Source organism: Urocampus carinirostris, chromosome 12, assembly GCF_059441175.1.
Source record: "Urocampus carinirostris isolate Australia breed hairy pipefish chromosome 12, RoL_Ucar_1.0, whole genome shotgun sequence".
Taxonomy (NCBI): Eukaryota; Metazoa; Chordata; class Actinopteri; order Syngnathiformes; family Syngnathidae; genus Urocampus; species Urocampus carinirostris.
The window spans coordinates 29,129,388-29,145,357 of NC_142360.1; the positions used below are offsets into that span (position 1 = coordinate 29,129,388).

The 15,970-nt window shown below is 38.6% G+C and overlaps 1 long non-coding RNA gene across 1 annotated transcript; it reads left to right on the forward strand.

The window, feature by feature from the left end:
• The first annotated feature begins 5,752 nt into the window (after positions 1 to 5,752).
• Positions 5,753 to 10,935, forward strand: LOC148355439 (uncharacterized). Its single transcript, XR_015852215.1, has 4 exons — positions 5,753 to 5,965; positions 7,806 to 7,904; positions 8,428 to 8,484; positions 10,681 to 10,935. It is a non-coding gene; the product is annotated as an uncharacterized LOC148355439 (long non-coding RNA).
• Positions 10,936 to 15,970: the final 5,035 nt, after the last annotated feature.

Here is a 15,970-nt window from a genome sequence, read left to right on the forward strand (position 1 = left end):
TTTCACAGCTTTTCATCACTTTTTCATTTTGGTATTTTTTTCCTTTTTTGTTCTATTCCCCCCTTCCTTTAAGTCATTGTGTGCATAATTTTACATAATATTTGGTCATGTTGCGATTAAAGAAGCAAAAACAACCTGAAGAGCCGTTTAGGACCCAAAAGAGCCGGTTACTTTTAGTGAGCCGAGCCGAAGAAGCCGGTTCTCGACAAACTCTACTAACTTTACTAAATTTCTTTCGACTTCAAAATACCGCATTTAGGACACAGCGTCAGTGGAACCCGTGTATTTTTACCTTTATGCACTGTAACTTTGACTTAAGTCGCGTCTTAAATAGTCATTTTGAGCCCTGATTTTTGTGCGCCGGCTAGATTTTCTTGTGCGCTGAGAATGTGCGAGCAGTGCGCAATTGCGCATGCACGCAGCTTAGAGGGAACACTGGACAGGAATGACCATGATTTGAAGTAAACAGAATCAATTGCCTGTAATTAATTTTCCAAATATCTGTTCAATGGATGTGGGACGATATGCTTTGGTCAAGTTTTGATTAAATAACAATACTGAGCTACCAATTCGATTTATATCTCGATTCCCGATAATTGCGATACTATATGATCAGGGTTGGGGAGGGTTACTTTAACTGGATTACTTTCAATTACTTTTGGATTACTCCAATACCAAATATGCTAATAGAAGACAAAAGAAACTAAATATGAATAAAATGACTACATTTTGTGGAGGCTTGGGAGTAACGGAATACACGGAACGGCAAAAATGATGTTGGCAAGCTGTTTGGATTTATTTTCATTTTGTTTCTGTCGCATTTTATGTTAGTTTTGCCGGAGATCGAAGAGATCAAAGCCAGGAGAGATAGCTTACCACGTGTTGTGAGTCATAATTGTATTCATATTTAGTTTATTTTGTCTTTTATTAGCATATTTGGTATTGGAGTCATCCAAAAGTAATTGAAAGTCATCCAGTTAAAGTAACCCTACCCAACCCGGATTGCGATACTATATGATTGATGATTGCGATTTCCTTTCCTCAAAAACGATCAACTTAAATTAAACACGTGTGGAACAATAAATCAAGAATGATGTTTAAACGATGCTCATAAGTCTGTGTCGATTGAATTAGTGTCTCTCGAGTCTCCGTCAAGCCTCCCCTCTCGTTCTTCCCTCTCGATCTTTTGAAGTTCTTCTCTCGACCCACGTCACTCCGCCAGCTGGTGTGCCGGCTCCTCCCATGGGCGTGCCAGGAAAGCCCCCTCGCCTCGATGTCTGGACCCTGAGCGTCTCTGCGTCACCAGGGCCCCTCTTGCGTCGGGAAGTGCTAATTATCTTATCAGCCCTTTGTCCCAGTTCCCCACGGTTCCTGTAAACATCATTCTACACAAGGTTGCATTGACCTCGTCCCACAGCTCCGCCAGTGAATATCTTTTGCATTTAAATATAATTTGTAAATGATTGTACAAAATCCTTTATAGTCAAATGTATAAAATCCTTCATTCTTTACAAAACATTAATAAGGCCATGTGTGTGCGTCTTCTGGCCTTGCAGTAGCGGTACTGCAAGCCCCAATTGCAAGCCCCATTGTATCATAATGGAAGTCCACTCAATTCATCATCAAGGTCGTTCGTGCATTATCTGTCGGCCCGGCAGCGGTACTGCAAGTTCCATTGTTTAACAATAGAAGTCCACTCACTTTAACATTATCAAGGCCGTATGTGCGTTATTTGGCGGCCCAGCAGCGGTACTGCAGGGGCTCTTGTTGGCTGAACTGTGAGAACAGAGAGCAGTGTTCATTTTACCTCAGAAAAGTGATGGGTCCCGGGGGTGCTGGAGCCCATCCCAGCAATCATCGGGCAGTGGGCAGGGGACACCCTGAACTGGTTGCCAGCCAATCGCAGGGCACACGGGGACAGACAACTCACTCGCCCATTCACACCTAGGGACAATTTGGACCGGCCAATTCACCTGAAATGCATGTTTTTGGAATGTGGGAGGAAACCGGAGTGCCCGGAGGAAACCCACCAAGCACGGGGAGAACATACAAACTCCGCACAGGAAGTCTGGAGCTGGATTTGAACCCACGCAGGAGGTTCCCAAGACATGAACTGTGCTGCACATGCGCTAACCACTGCGCCGCCGTGCTGCCCTCATTCAGTTTTAATCATCAAATTATGAATTCATTTTCTGCATCAAATTATTGTTGGTAATATACCGATCAAAGGGATATCCACAAACCTGTCTTTTTTTTATTTCCTCCTTTTATACTTCCTGTTTTTATTAACTTCTTTATACAACATAATTCGTAATATCAATCATCAAAGCAAGTGAGCCGTTTGAGGGCCGGCTCTCTCTAATGAGTTGAGCCAAAAAAGCCAGTTCTGTAAAAAAAGACGGACTTCCTTTCACTACACAACGAGATCGGCGTGCAGACGAAAACTCGAACCGCGAGACCAAAACAACAATGGCGGATCTGAAAGAAATAAAAGTTTGGAGTGCAGTAAATCTTTGTTTAAAAAAAGTAATCGGGTAATAATGACAATTTTGTGGCAAAAAGGTTGCGTCCCGGGGACGCACATTGATTTGAGACTATGCGTCCCCAGCAAAAATGATGCGTCTAGGACGCGGGGACACGGGCAAACAAGAAAACTGCAGAGAGGCAGCATTTTTAAAACACATATATCTCGGTTTTGAAATCATAAATACAATATAAAATGTTGAAAAGATTTAGTTCCAAATCAGGCTTAGAAGCTTGCCCACAGCACATGAATTAATCACCATGGTGAAACCTGGTGGTTATATTCTTCTGTGGTTGTTAAGTAGACCTCATTGTTTTTGGGATGTTATAGTTTAGCAAACACAATATGTTGAATGTGCACTCAGATTTGATACATTTATTGTCAAAAACCCTCTTCAATTGTCGTGAACCCAACTTCGGTGGGCCACTCACCTATAAATTCGATTGCTTCTTACTTCCCCTTTTCGAACATGTTATGTTGACATTATTTTTGTTGTTGAGACTATTGTTTCTGTCCTGTTTTTGTTTTATAATGTTCAAAATAAAGTTTTCATTCATTCATTCATAAGGGGACCATTGTCGCGTATTATCATCCAACGCGATGGCTGCAAGACGACGTCTTTGGCGAGGTACCCCGGCTTGATAGTTTGGGGGTACAGTGGAACCCCGGTCCTCGACCATAATCTGCTCCAGAACCCTGTTCGAAAACCGATTTGTTCGATCACCGAAATCATTTTTCCCATTAAAGATAATGTAAATCGTTTTAATCCGTTCCAACACCCTGAATGTTTACCTTGAATGTTTAACGTAAACATAAAGCTAACCCAGGCTGATCGTACGTTCGCTTTATCGTAATCTTCCGTACGAAAGATGACGCTAACATGAACGTATAAAAATAAAAATAAAAGGATAAAGAAAAGAATTATGAATAGGATTTCTTACCTTTGTGGTGGTCAGCAGAAGGCGCAGGTGGACGACCTCCTTCATATTTGGCTCTTATTTCTTTCTTAAATGCAATAGTTGTACGCACTACTTTTCTTTTTTCACCTGTAGCAACTTTGCTGCTTGCACTGACTTCCTTCAGAGGCATAATTAGGGGCTAAAACACTTCCTACACCTATATTAAAAGCGAAAGCAAAACGAAGCACGTCCGTACTCGATAACAGTTGCTCACGAAAAGAGCGATCTACACCGGTACGCCGCTAGGCATGGCACCCTAGCGTACGCACTCAGGCATTACCGGCGTTCGAACTCCGATTTTTGGACCGAACAGCGAAGCAAGAATTTCTGGAAATTTTTGGTCGGACTCCGATTTGTTCCAACTGAGAGGCGTTCGAAAACCGAGGTTCCACTGCATCTTGTTTCAGACTGACAGTGATGGTTGGGGTTGCTCCCCCACATGAAACGGATAACACTGGTTTCCATAGTTACCAGTAGCAGGGGAAGCCTCTTGAACTGTACTTGCCTAAGACAAACTACATGTCTTTTATTAGCATATTTGGTATTGGAGTAATCCAAAAGTAATTGAAAGTAATCCAGTTAAAGTAACCCTACCAAACCCTGCAAACAAGTTACCAGTAGGTGCAGTAGATTCTCAGAAAAAACAAAAAAAACAGCATTCAGAGTAGGGACAATCCACAGGATGTGCAATTGGACAAAGAGTTCAAAAGGGGGTGTTAAAAAAATAGAGTTTATTTTTAGGAGTATCTTCTCTCTTTTCTTTTTCTCTTTTTAATTTTCTTTTTCACCTCTTTTTTTTCTATTTTCCATCTTTCTCTTTTAATTATTTTGCTTTTTTCCTCTCTCTCTTTCTCGGGGCAGCAGTGGCTCAGGAGGTATCAATAGATCGCAGTTCGAATCCCGGCTCCTCTGTGTTACATGTAGAAGTGTCCTTGGGTAAGACACTGAACCCCTAATACCCCCAATATGCAGGTTAGCGCCTTACATGGCTGCACGGCCGCCATTGGGAAATGTGAAGCACACTGTAAAGCGCTTTGGGAAGTCTTGACTTAAAAAGTGCTATAGAAATGCAGATCATTTCATTTTCATTTTCTTCTTTCTTTTCATTTTCTTCTTTCTTTTCATTTTTCTCTTTTTAAATTTCTTTTTCAGGTTTTTTTCTCTCTTTTTTCCATCTTTCTCTTTTTATTATTTTTCCTTTTTTTCTCTCTCTCTTTCTCTAACTATTTTCTTCATCATATTTTTCCTATTATTGTTTCTTTTCTTTCTCTTCCTTCTTTCCCCTTTTTCTCTTTTTTATTTTTCTTCCTTTTTGTTCATTTTTATTTATTGTTTTCCATTTTCCTCTTTCTGTTCTTTAAGTTTATTTTCTCTCTCTCCTTCTCTTTCTCTCCCTTTCCCTTTTTATTTTCCTTTTCCCCGCTCTCTGTTTTCTTTTTCATCTTTTTTCTCTTTCTCTTTTTTTAACGTTTTTTCGTCATTTTTGTCGAAAAATGACGAAAAAACACAAATTGTGACATAGTCCCGTTCCCGCCATTCCTGTAAACAATATTTTCTACCAGGGTGCCCTGAACTTTCACTGCTCATTGAACTTAAGCCTATTCGGTGAAAATCTTCATTGCACTCAATAAATGTAACTTGTATTCAATCGTATAAAATCCTAAATAGTCAAGCGAGCGAGTTGTCTGTCCCCATGTGCCCTGCAATTGGCTAGCAACCAGTTCAGGGTGTCCCCTGCCCACTGCCCGATGATTGCTGGGATGGGCTCCAGCACCCCAGAGACCCTACTGAGGATAAGCGGTGCAGCTGATGAGATGAGATGAGATGAATTTAATGCAGAAAATGAATTCATAATTTGAATAAGAAAATGTATTATTCTACTTAAATATATTTGCATGCATTTTTTTCCTTCTACAGTGAACGTCCAAGCGACTTCATTTTTGAACTTTTTTTTAATAATAAACCTCATTCTTGTCGAGCAACTCAGGATCTCACAACAAAATGTTAATTAACAATATATATGAAATCACGAAACACATGTACAATACAACATGTTAAACTACATAAATAAACAAAAAATAATATGGTGTAAGATTATTTTGTATTTTGTAAGGGAAAATACGACAGTTTGTAAGGGCATGGAGCTCTGGATCTTGACAGGTATGCATTTAACATTTAAATCATCATCCGCAACTCTTCTTAGAGTTGTTTCTTCCCTTGACTTTTATTCTGAAGCGCCTCCGCTGCCTTCTTCCCGGATGTGACGTCATGAGTCACCCATATTTCGAAGTCCACCTTTGCGAGAGGACGCGGACGAGAAGGAGGAAGCCAAAGCGCCAAAATCGAAACAAGAAAATATTCATGTCAGTTTGCTTGAAATGTAGCTTGGGGCTAACAGAAGTTTGCCGGATAGTTAGCTAGCATGCAACGGGAACAGCTCCTTAAGAGATGTTGGCAACCTGGAGTGGACACTTGCAGTCCGGTAAACTTTTTACTTTTATTCTTTATTTTTTCTCTCTCGTTAGTTAGTTGGTTAACCCTCGTGGCATGCCATTTTTGGGCGGCACAACGTGTGCCAGTGTACATTATTAGGACGTGAACTTGAAAGTGAGATAACGCGTCCATTTATTAATATTTCTTTATTTCCGACCCCTCAAAATGTTCAGTGGCATCAGACCTATCCACACACACAATAGTTTTTCATGTATTTATTCTTCCCCCGCCCCTTAGTACAGTAAAACTCCCAAAAGTGATATAAACTGACTGAACTGTATATACATAAACAGTGGAACCTCGGTTCTCGACCAAAATCCGTTCCAGAACCCTGTTCAAAAAGCGATTTGTTCGAACACCGAAATCAGTTTTCCCATTACAAATAATGTAAATCGTTTTAATCCGTTCCAACACCATGAATGTTTACCTTTAAGACACAAATAACATAAACATGAACAGGGATCAGAATGGAGATTTTCATTTTCAGCTGAAATAGCCAGGGGCCGCAGGCCTCGGCCAGGTCCAGGGCGGAGCCCGGTGGGGGGCTCAGGGGGGCAAAGCCCCCCTGAAGCCAACAGCATTTATCTTATTTGCTATGTGAAAATTGCACTAGAATGAATTAAATCCAACAAAACAGAAACCTTGTATTTTATATATATATATATAAATTAAAAAAATAATTATATATTGACATTAAAAGCATTTGTAATATTGAACATGATCATGATGATACAAAATAATTTATTTTAATCATGTTTATAACAAATTTTAAATTTTGTTTATCCTGTTCTAAATATTGTATAAACACAAAAGATAAAATCATTTCATAAATAAATAGATTTATAAATACCTCAGATTGGGATTTTCTGTCACACAGGGGAACCAGTGGTTGACTGCTGCTAGTATTTGAAGTGGAAGGATTTGGAACGGCCAATAATGTTGAACCGGTGGTGTTACTGTTAGTTTCACTGCCGATTTTAAATGCGGATCCGAGTGCATAATTTGATCGCCGGCAAGCTATTTTTGCTTTGTGCTTGTTCATTTTAGCATGATCGATCAGTGCCACACAACCTCGCGTAGCATAATTGATCAGATCGACACAGTATAGACACTTTGCTTTCCCTGGAACATCACACTTTGCGATGAACTGGCTCAAAGTTTCTGTAACTTCCTCGATCTTTGCGCCGATTTTAACGTTTACTGTGACAGTCTTCTCCAGCCATGACCACTTAAATTTATTCTTGATTCCTTTATCAATCTCGGAGACAAAAGCCTCGTCTTCTTTTCTTAGTATTTTCATATTTACTTTTTCAAACACTCATTTCACCGTTTGAAAAGACCGGAAGGAGCGCCATGTTTGAGAAAGCCAATGCTCTGAACAAAAGCTCCGCTGATTGGTTATCAGCGAACCTATCGACCAATGGTCTAAATGCTAACTTGGGGTGATGAAACAGTCACGTATCATACCTCACCCCCCCAAAAATATTTTCTCATCGAATTTAGACGATTTACGGGAATGACCTTTGGGGTTCAAAAACAGCGGAAATCCGCGGATCCGCGGAAAATTCTGATCCCTGAGTACAGTACAACTCCCAAAAGGGACTGTGATATAAACAGGGATCAGATTTTTTCGCCCCCCTGAGCCCCCCACCGGGCTCCGCCCTGGACCTGGCCGGGGCCTGCGGCCCCTGGACCCTGGCTATTTCAGCTGAAAATGAAAATCTCCATTCTGATCCCTGTATAGTAGGTCCATTTCTGTAGTTTTATTTTGATAGTATTTCTGCAAGGTTGTGATTCATTTTTGTTGATTTAATTTTCAAATGTGGTAGAAGAGACTGTGTCTGGAGGCGGGTCTTGGGATCAACCAGCCAATGGAAATGCTTCCTGCTTCGCCAAAACACTTTCAGGAAGAGGAAATGCAGGAAGTGGTAAGTATGAGAAGAAAAAAATGAAAGAAAGAAAAAAAAAAGTTAGGGGAGAAGAAAAAAGATAGGATGAAAAAGATAAATGGTAAAACGAAAAAAGAAAATATAGAAAAATAAAAATAAGGTAAATATCAAGTGAATGCCTATGGAAAAAGACAAAATAAGATATAATAAAAAAGGAAATAAAGAGTGGAGCGGAAAATAAGTGCAGACCTAAAGAAGAAGCAACAAAAGAAGAAAAGAGGGATTCAAAATGGAAAAGTTAAAAAAATAAAAAGTAGAAAATGAAAAGTGAAGACCAAAAAAGGAAACAAAAGAAGGAAATAAAAAAGGCAAAAAGAAGATGGAAAAGGGGGAAAAGAACAAATACAAAATAATAGAAAAGAGAAGAAAACACAAAAGGAAAAAGCAAGAAATAACAAGTGAAAAGAAACGAATGAGGAAGAAAGAAAGAAAAGAATATAAAAAAAATCAAGAAGAAGATAAAGCTAAGTTTTCTTTTGACTTTTTTTTTTTTTTTTTTCAGGTTTTCAGAAGCGAAAAAACGACATCAACTTGCCCGAGATGCCTCGCAGGAGAAGCGGTACCAGAACCCGTTCCTACAGTAAAACTACAAAAAAAACTACAAAAAAACTACAGGCAAAATTTTTAATTGGATGAAAAAAATGTGGCAGAGGGGTGGGGGCTGCTTTGAAACATATTCTAATTGAGTCTCTTTTAAGTACTCCGTTTCATCTTTATTCTTCTGGTATGTCTGTAGTACTAGTTCCGTCGTAGTACTTTAATTTTTTGGTAGTGAGATTGCTCGCAGTAATTTTGTACTAATATTTCTGTAGTACTTTGTAGTATCATTGTGATAGTATTATTTGTATTTTTTTTTTAAATCTTTGACGTCTTATTGTAGTATTTTGTAGTTGTATTCTTTAAAGGGACAGTATGTAATAATTAGTGCCTCCTAGTGGTCTAGTTGGCACGTTGTTATCTGGTGCAAGCGAGGGGCAGTGCCGGAACTACGGAAAATCCAGGTGGACAAATGGCACCACGTTTTCCTCAAATGTACATGGCCACTTGACTATTAACATAAAGTTAAGTTTAACTTACTTTTGGAAGAGTGAGGTGAAAAAAAAGTGACCCAACCGTATTATCCACCGCATCAAGCTTTCTTATTCCACTTTAATTTAAAAAGAAACGGTTCACCTCTTCTTTACACTTCACACCAACCATATTGAATGGATGCATGAGATATTAAACTAAAAAAATGTCAATGTTCTTAGCGCGCTAGAGATACAGTGCAATGTGTTTGCACAAGAACCAGGAAGTAAAGGTCGGATTTCTTTTTCGGGGTGAATGCTGGGTGACATCTCACAGCGCCACATCCCGGTAGCGGCAGTAAGAAGCACTACAGTACTGTCCTTGACTTTTGGTTGCTCTGGGCACCCTTAGCAGTGCCATGGCGCCGACTTCCGGACGGGATTTCAATTTTTAGAGGAAACTCAAATTTCTCGGCCTATGATTTTTTTAATGAAAATTAACATTAGTATGATAGTTCCGGGCAGCACGGCGGAGCAGTGGTTAGCGCTTGTGCGGCACAGTTCATGTCTTGGGAACCTCCTGCGTGGGTTCAAATCTAGCTCCAGACTTCCTGTGCGGAGTTTGTATGTTCTCCCCGTGCTTGCGTGGGTTTCCTCCGGGCACTCCGGTTTCCTCCCACATTCCCAAAAAAAAAAACCCATGCATTTCAGGTGAATTGGCCGGTCCAAATGAGCGAGTGAGTTGTCTGTCCCCGTGTGCCAGTTCAGGGTGTCCCCTGCCCACTGCCCGATGATTTCTGGGATGGGCTCCAGCACCCCCGCGACCCTACTGAGGATAAGCGGTGTAGCCGATGAGATGAGATGATAGTTCCGTGTATTTTTGCCTAGTATTCAAATCAATGTCTCCTTTTTACTGAAAAAAAAAAAAACATTTTTATTCGACCACTGTGAGGCACTGAATACTACATACTGTCCCTTTAACTATTTCTGTAGTTATGTAGCATTATTTGAAGTTGTATATTTCTATTGCCTCTTAGTAATAACATCTTTACTTTTTTAATGTATTCCTGTAGTATTATTTGTACTATAGGAATTATATTTTTAAGAACTTGTATACTATTTCTGGAATATTTCTGTGGTATTAGTGTACTTGTATTTCTAGTACTTTTTAGTATTTGTACTATTACCGTAGTAGTAATTCTGTTAGTATTTCTACAGTACTATGTGTGTTAAATTAGTAGTATTTCTGTACTTTTTTGTAGTATTATTGTAGTTGTACCTAGTAGTGTAGTAGTGTTATGGTTGTATTAATGTGGTTTTATTTTTTCTATTACTGTAGTATAAATGTAGTTGTATTTTTGTAGTATATTCTTAGAAGAAAGTCTGTAGTATTGTTTTAGATGTTGTTTATATCATATTACTCTACTGTACTATCATCTTGTAGTATTTTGTGTACCTTTAGTATTATTGTAGCTGTTTTGTAGTATCGTTGTAGTTGTATTTTTGTTTTATTATTGTAGTTGTGTTTTTGTACTATATATGTAGTAGTATTTATGTAGAAATTTTTGGATTTCCTTTATAAGATTTTTAATTTTTTTTGGGCGGGTCATATTTCTCTAGTGGATTCGTGTAGTTTTTCTCTTGTAGTATATCTCTAGTAATGTTTTTGTGGTATTTTTGTAGTATTATTGTTAGCTTGCTATTGCTAACACTTAGCTAGGTATTACTAAAATTAGCATTTTTTTCAGGGTCACATCAAGCACATGATCCCAAGAGTCGACCAATTGGTGAAAAGGACTGCCTAAACCAATCGAAGGAAGCTGTCATCCAACGACCCGCCCCTTATCCAGCCGTCCAATCAAAAATCTGCGCAGGAAAACTGAAATTATTTATCTTTTGCAGGGTTTTTTTCTACTTGAAACATTATTTGTATGCATTGTTTTTGCAGCCACATCCTGTTGTCATGCAGATTGTGTCAAAATAAAAGCATTGGGCCAATGATACCAAGGAATACTTGTTACTATTTTCTAAACTCTCTAAAAAAATGAAAGGGGGAAAAAAGAATAATAGAAAAAATGGGAACAGAAAAGGAAAAAAGGAAGACAACAAAAATATCTTTTATTTTTTTTGTCGTATTTACTTTAATAAGATTTTTAATTTTTGTAGTATTTCTGTGATGAAAATTCACCTTTTATTATGAAGGGGAAACAAGCAATAAATTGTTACAAGACAGCGACCAATCAAGACATGATCACGAGGGTTTGAGTGCCATCGTAAATTCAAGCTCCGCCTCCTGACCGGAGTTAACGGCGTACTCCACCAATCCCTGCAGTTCGCTATCCGGCAGCGACCAATCAGCTCGAAGAACTTCCTGGACGACAAAAAATACAGAATTACTTTTTAAGTTCACTATTTTGATGGAAAGTATAACAATATTACTGTAGTAGTATTTCTGCATTATAGTAATTTAAAGAGCTATTTTTGTTATATTTCTCTAGTATTTTTGTAGTATTATTTCTGTTGTAGTTTTGTAGTATTATTTTATTTGTATTTTTGCAGAATTTATGTAGTATACGGTAGTTGTATTTTGTAGTAGTATATTTGTAGTATTTCCATATTCGAATTTTTGTTGTCCTTCCGCACTCGTATTTCTGTAGTACTTTTGTCGTTTATTGTAGTTAAACTTTTTATTATTTCTGTAGTAGTTTTTCTGTAGAATAATTTGAATTGTATTTTTGTTGTACTTGTGTGATATTATTGTAGCATTTCTGTGGCATTATTTCTGCATTATAGTATGAAAAAAACTATATTTGTTTCATTTCTATTGTATTACTACAGTAGCAACTTTGTAGTAGTGTTAGTTGTATTGCTGTGGTAGTATTTTCATAAGATTATTGATGTAGTATTGTTGTAGTCCTACTTAATTTGTATTTTTTGTGGTATTTTTGAGGGATTCTGTAGAATTTTGTAATTTACTGTAGTTGTTTTATAGTATTTTTGTCATAAATCGTAGTTGATTGTCATAAATGGTATCGACAGAAAGAAGCACCACAATAATGTCCTGTACTCGGAAAAAGATGCGCAATACAAATTATAACTTACAGTAATGTCTAAGTATTTTTCGTCATCCCGAAAAAAATGTTCGTATGTACATACATTTGACTGTAAAAGATTTTATATGATTGAATACAAGTTACATTTATTGAGTTTAATGCTGTAGTTATTTACTGACTGCCTTTATTCAATGAGCAGTGAAAGTTCAGGGCAGGCATGAGTGGTGGAAGATGTTGTTTACAGAACAGGACGTACTGCTGATGAGATAATCGGCACATCCAGACGGAGGACGGCAGGCGTTGTTTTGAGAACAAGGCCCTGATGATGTAGAAACGCTCGGTGTTGTTTTGAGTGTTCCAGACATCGCGGCGCTCTTCTCCGAGATGGTGAAGCCCAGGGGGCTTCATTGGCGCGCCCATGGGAGGAGTCGGCGGGCCATTGTGCGGGGAGAGGATGGCCAATAAGAAGAGAGCTAAAGGACTTCGGAAGAGGGCTTCCCAGAGACTCCAGCAACGCTAAATTGGCCGTTTTCGATGGAGTACACTTAGTTTAATTGTTAATGAAATTCAATCTGCCCCCGTGCGAAAATGTTTGCATTTTTAACTTAAAATAATAGATTAGCTCCCTGTAAAAAATACAATTAACATTTCCTAAGAGTACTTTATTTCCTAATAAGTATACTGGAGTATTAAATGACATTGGCCCACAATTATATTTTTTTTTTACCAGTTAAAAAAGTATCAACCTTATTAAACAAACACGATGTAGTAAAAACGCCAAAGAAATATTTTGACACGAGAGCAAAGTACGAATGTGTTGAGTATTTGTAGTCATAATCTGGACAAGATCGCTTAAAACGCTGCTCTCACAGTCTGGTCACTGAAAGGATCCACATGGCCTACAATTGTAATTTTTTTACCAATTAAAAATGTATTAACCTTATTCTTTAAACCCTTTGAATTAAAAAACGCGCATTGAAGTATTTTGATACACGCCAAATATACGATTGCATTTCTAAACTAAGATAAGTTGTCCAACTTTTATTGATATTACCCCCTATTTTGACCTGACACAACCTATTGAATAATCAAAAAGAGTAGCTTATTACAGTTACACCTTTGTTTTAATAGAAAGTATGTATAATTACTCAGTCTCATATGTAAAGAGAACCTATTGAGAATTAAAAACGAGTTGAGATCAAAGTTTTTTTGAAGACAATTTGATTAACCGTTTCATGCTACTTCGTCTGTCCATAATCACGGGTCCACAGTGTTGGGACTTTAATATTAAAAATTTACCATTTCTTGATGGAAAAAAATTAACAAGAGACCGGCATTTCCACACGGGGGCAGATTTAATTTCTTAAATAATTTAAATAAGTGAACTCCATCGAATAGATGGCCGAATTAGTGTCGCTTGAGTCTCTGTCAAGCCTCCTCTCTCGATCTTCTTGATCTTCTGAAGTTCTTCTCTCGACCCAAGTCTCTCCGCCAGCTGAGATGTGCCGGCTCCTCCCATGGGCGTGCCAGGAAAGCCCCCTCGCCTCGATGTCTGGAGAAACTCAAAACAACTCCGAGCTTTTATCAAAACAATGCCTGACGTACTGAGAGTTCTGTTATCAACAGAACTAAACCAAACATTCCGCATTCGGATCAGCGTGACCTGTCATTGAACTTCAGCCTACCCGGTGAAAATCTCCATTGCACTCGATAAATGTAACTTGTATTTAATCGTATAAAATCCTTTATAGTAAAATGTATAAAATCCTTCAACAGTCATATTTAATACTAAATAAAAAAAGGTTAATCTTCTTCAATGAACATTCTATCCATCTATCTACCTTGGTCATATCCCTCGAGAGGGGTGACCGACAGCAAGACAAACACATACAAAAACAAAGAAAATAAAAGGGGAAAAAGGAGCAAAAAAAAAAAAAAAATTGGACCATGGCCAACCCAAATGCCCAAACACCCAAACAAGTTAGGAACCTTGGCACCTACATTGGTCATGCTTTCGTCCTTCCAGATTAAATGGGACACAAGAAATCGACCGTGTCACTCGGGTCAGGGTGACACAACACGCTCTTTTGTTCAACAGCAGGGCCTGACAGCTTTCGCTGGTTTACCCCTGCCGCATCATACTGATGCCCTGCCCATCATTAGAACGCGTCCAAACATCCCACTATCCTTTCACAAACGAATTTTGATAACAGAACTCTGACGCAGAACCGCAGCCATTGTTTGGAGAAGTTGTTTTGATAAGCGCTCTGCTATTATGAGTTTTTTCAGACATCGAGGTGAGGGGGCTTTCCTGGCACGCCCATGGGAGGATCCGTCGAGAAGAAAGAACTTCAGAAGATCGAGGGGGAGAATTGAGAGAATAGGCTTGACGGAGATTCAAGCGACACTAATTCGGCTAATTCGATGGGGTTCACTTAGTTAAATTATTTGAGAAATTGAATCTGCCCCCGTGTTGGAATGCCGGTCTCTTGTCCATCTTTTCACATCAAGAAACGAGCACGCATTGTTAGGTGAATGAAGGTTGTGTTTGGTTAATGGAGTCAGATAACTCATTCGAACAATTTGGAAAACGGTACATTTTTAAATATTAATTCCTAACAGTAATAAAAGAAAAACACGCGAGCCGAGGAAGTGGGAGGGTGCGCTCAGCCAGGTGGTTGAAGGCATGCGCCATTAGTATGAAACCGGAAAAGTCAGGTGAACGACGTGTCCATCTGCGCCCTAACCAAGACGCCACTGGTAAGAGACTAAATCAAATCAATTTTCTGCTGCTTCCTTGGAGAATTTATGCTGCTGCTGTTTTTGTTATTTGATCCGATGTAGTTAAAAAAAAACTTGTTTCTGAGTGCTTGTCAAACTGTCTGCCGCTGCGATCATGTATTCCTTGTTTGGAGTGATGCATCTTGGGAAATGTAGTATCGCTTACAGTTTTTGTAACTATTGAAATGGTGACCGTTTGTTGTTGTGGCCAATTATAAAAGTGTGCATAATATTCTTTAATCTATATACTGATGGTTTATTCACGTTCTAAATAAATGCATAGCTCATATATATTTTATACCAATATAGAGGTATTTGTTTTTGTGTTTATTAGAAGTTATTTATGTGCATATATATCTAAATCATAATTATAGCACTAAATTGGTTTCTATGGAAACATTTGGAGTTACATCTGGCCCCTTGCTCATTTGGCTTCGTTTTCGACTGCGATAAAGCAGAACACTGTGCCCAGTTTCAAACCAATAGAACCGAGTTAGTACTTACAAAAATAAAATAAACACCCCCAAAAATCTACTACTTAAATGTTTTGACAGCCTTTTATAGAATTTAACTGTTTTTCACCTAAAATGTTTCTGGTAAACTACATATAGGTTATAAACCTTGGTCAAATTCAAATACCTCTAGATATGATGAATAGCCTTTGAATAAATAGCAATGTTAAATCTTATAGTATAAAAGATACACGTAATTATAATAAATGTACAAAAAACAACATATGAATATTTAAAAACACACCTATGTTTCATTCATAGGCAGCCATATTCTATGTATAAACCACATTTATATCTTTATACAAATAAACCCCAAAAAATCAGTTAAATAGATAGAAGCTACAATTCTCCATTTGTCAGTCCGTCTGCAAACCTCTGTTTTTACAAGGCAAGCCTTTTTGACCCTGACTCCCGCCTGTCCCGTTTCTGCACCCGTTTTCCCACCAGTCTGTTCCTGATCTCCCCGTTTGTCCGGCTACGACCCGTTTTTGATCCCGACCACGTTTTTTGCTCTCCTGTCCCGGCTATCGACCTGTTTTTCCGTCCTTGACACCGCCATCTCTCGCTACATAAGATCCTCTTCCGTATTCGGATCACGATCCGATTGTGAGAGTGACTTGCTTCCCGCGTCCAGCGAGCACCGGATCACAGGCGCTGCCCTTCCTCTTTCTATTCACTAAACTTGTGGTTAT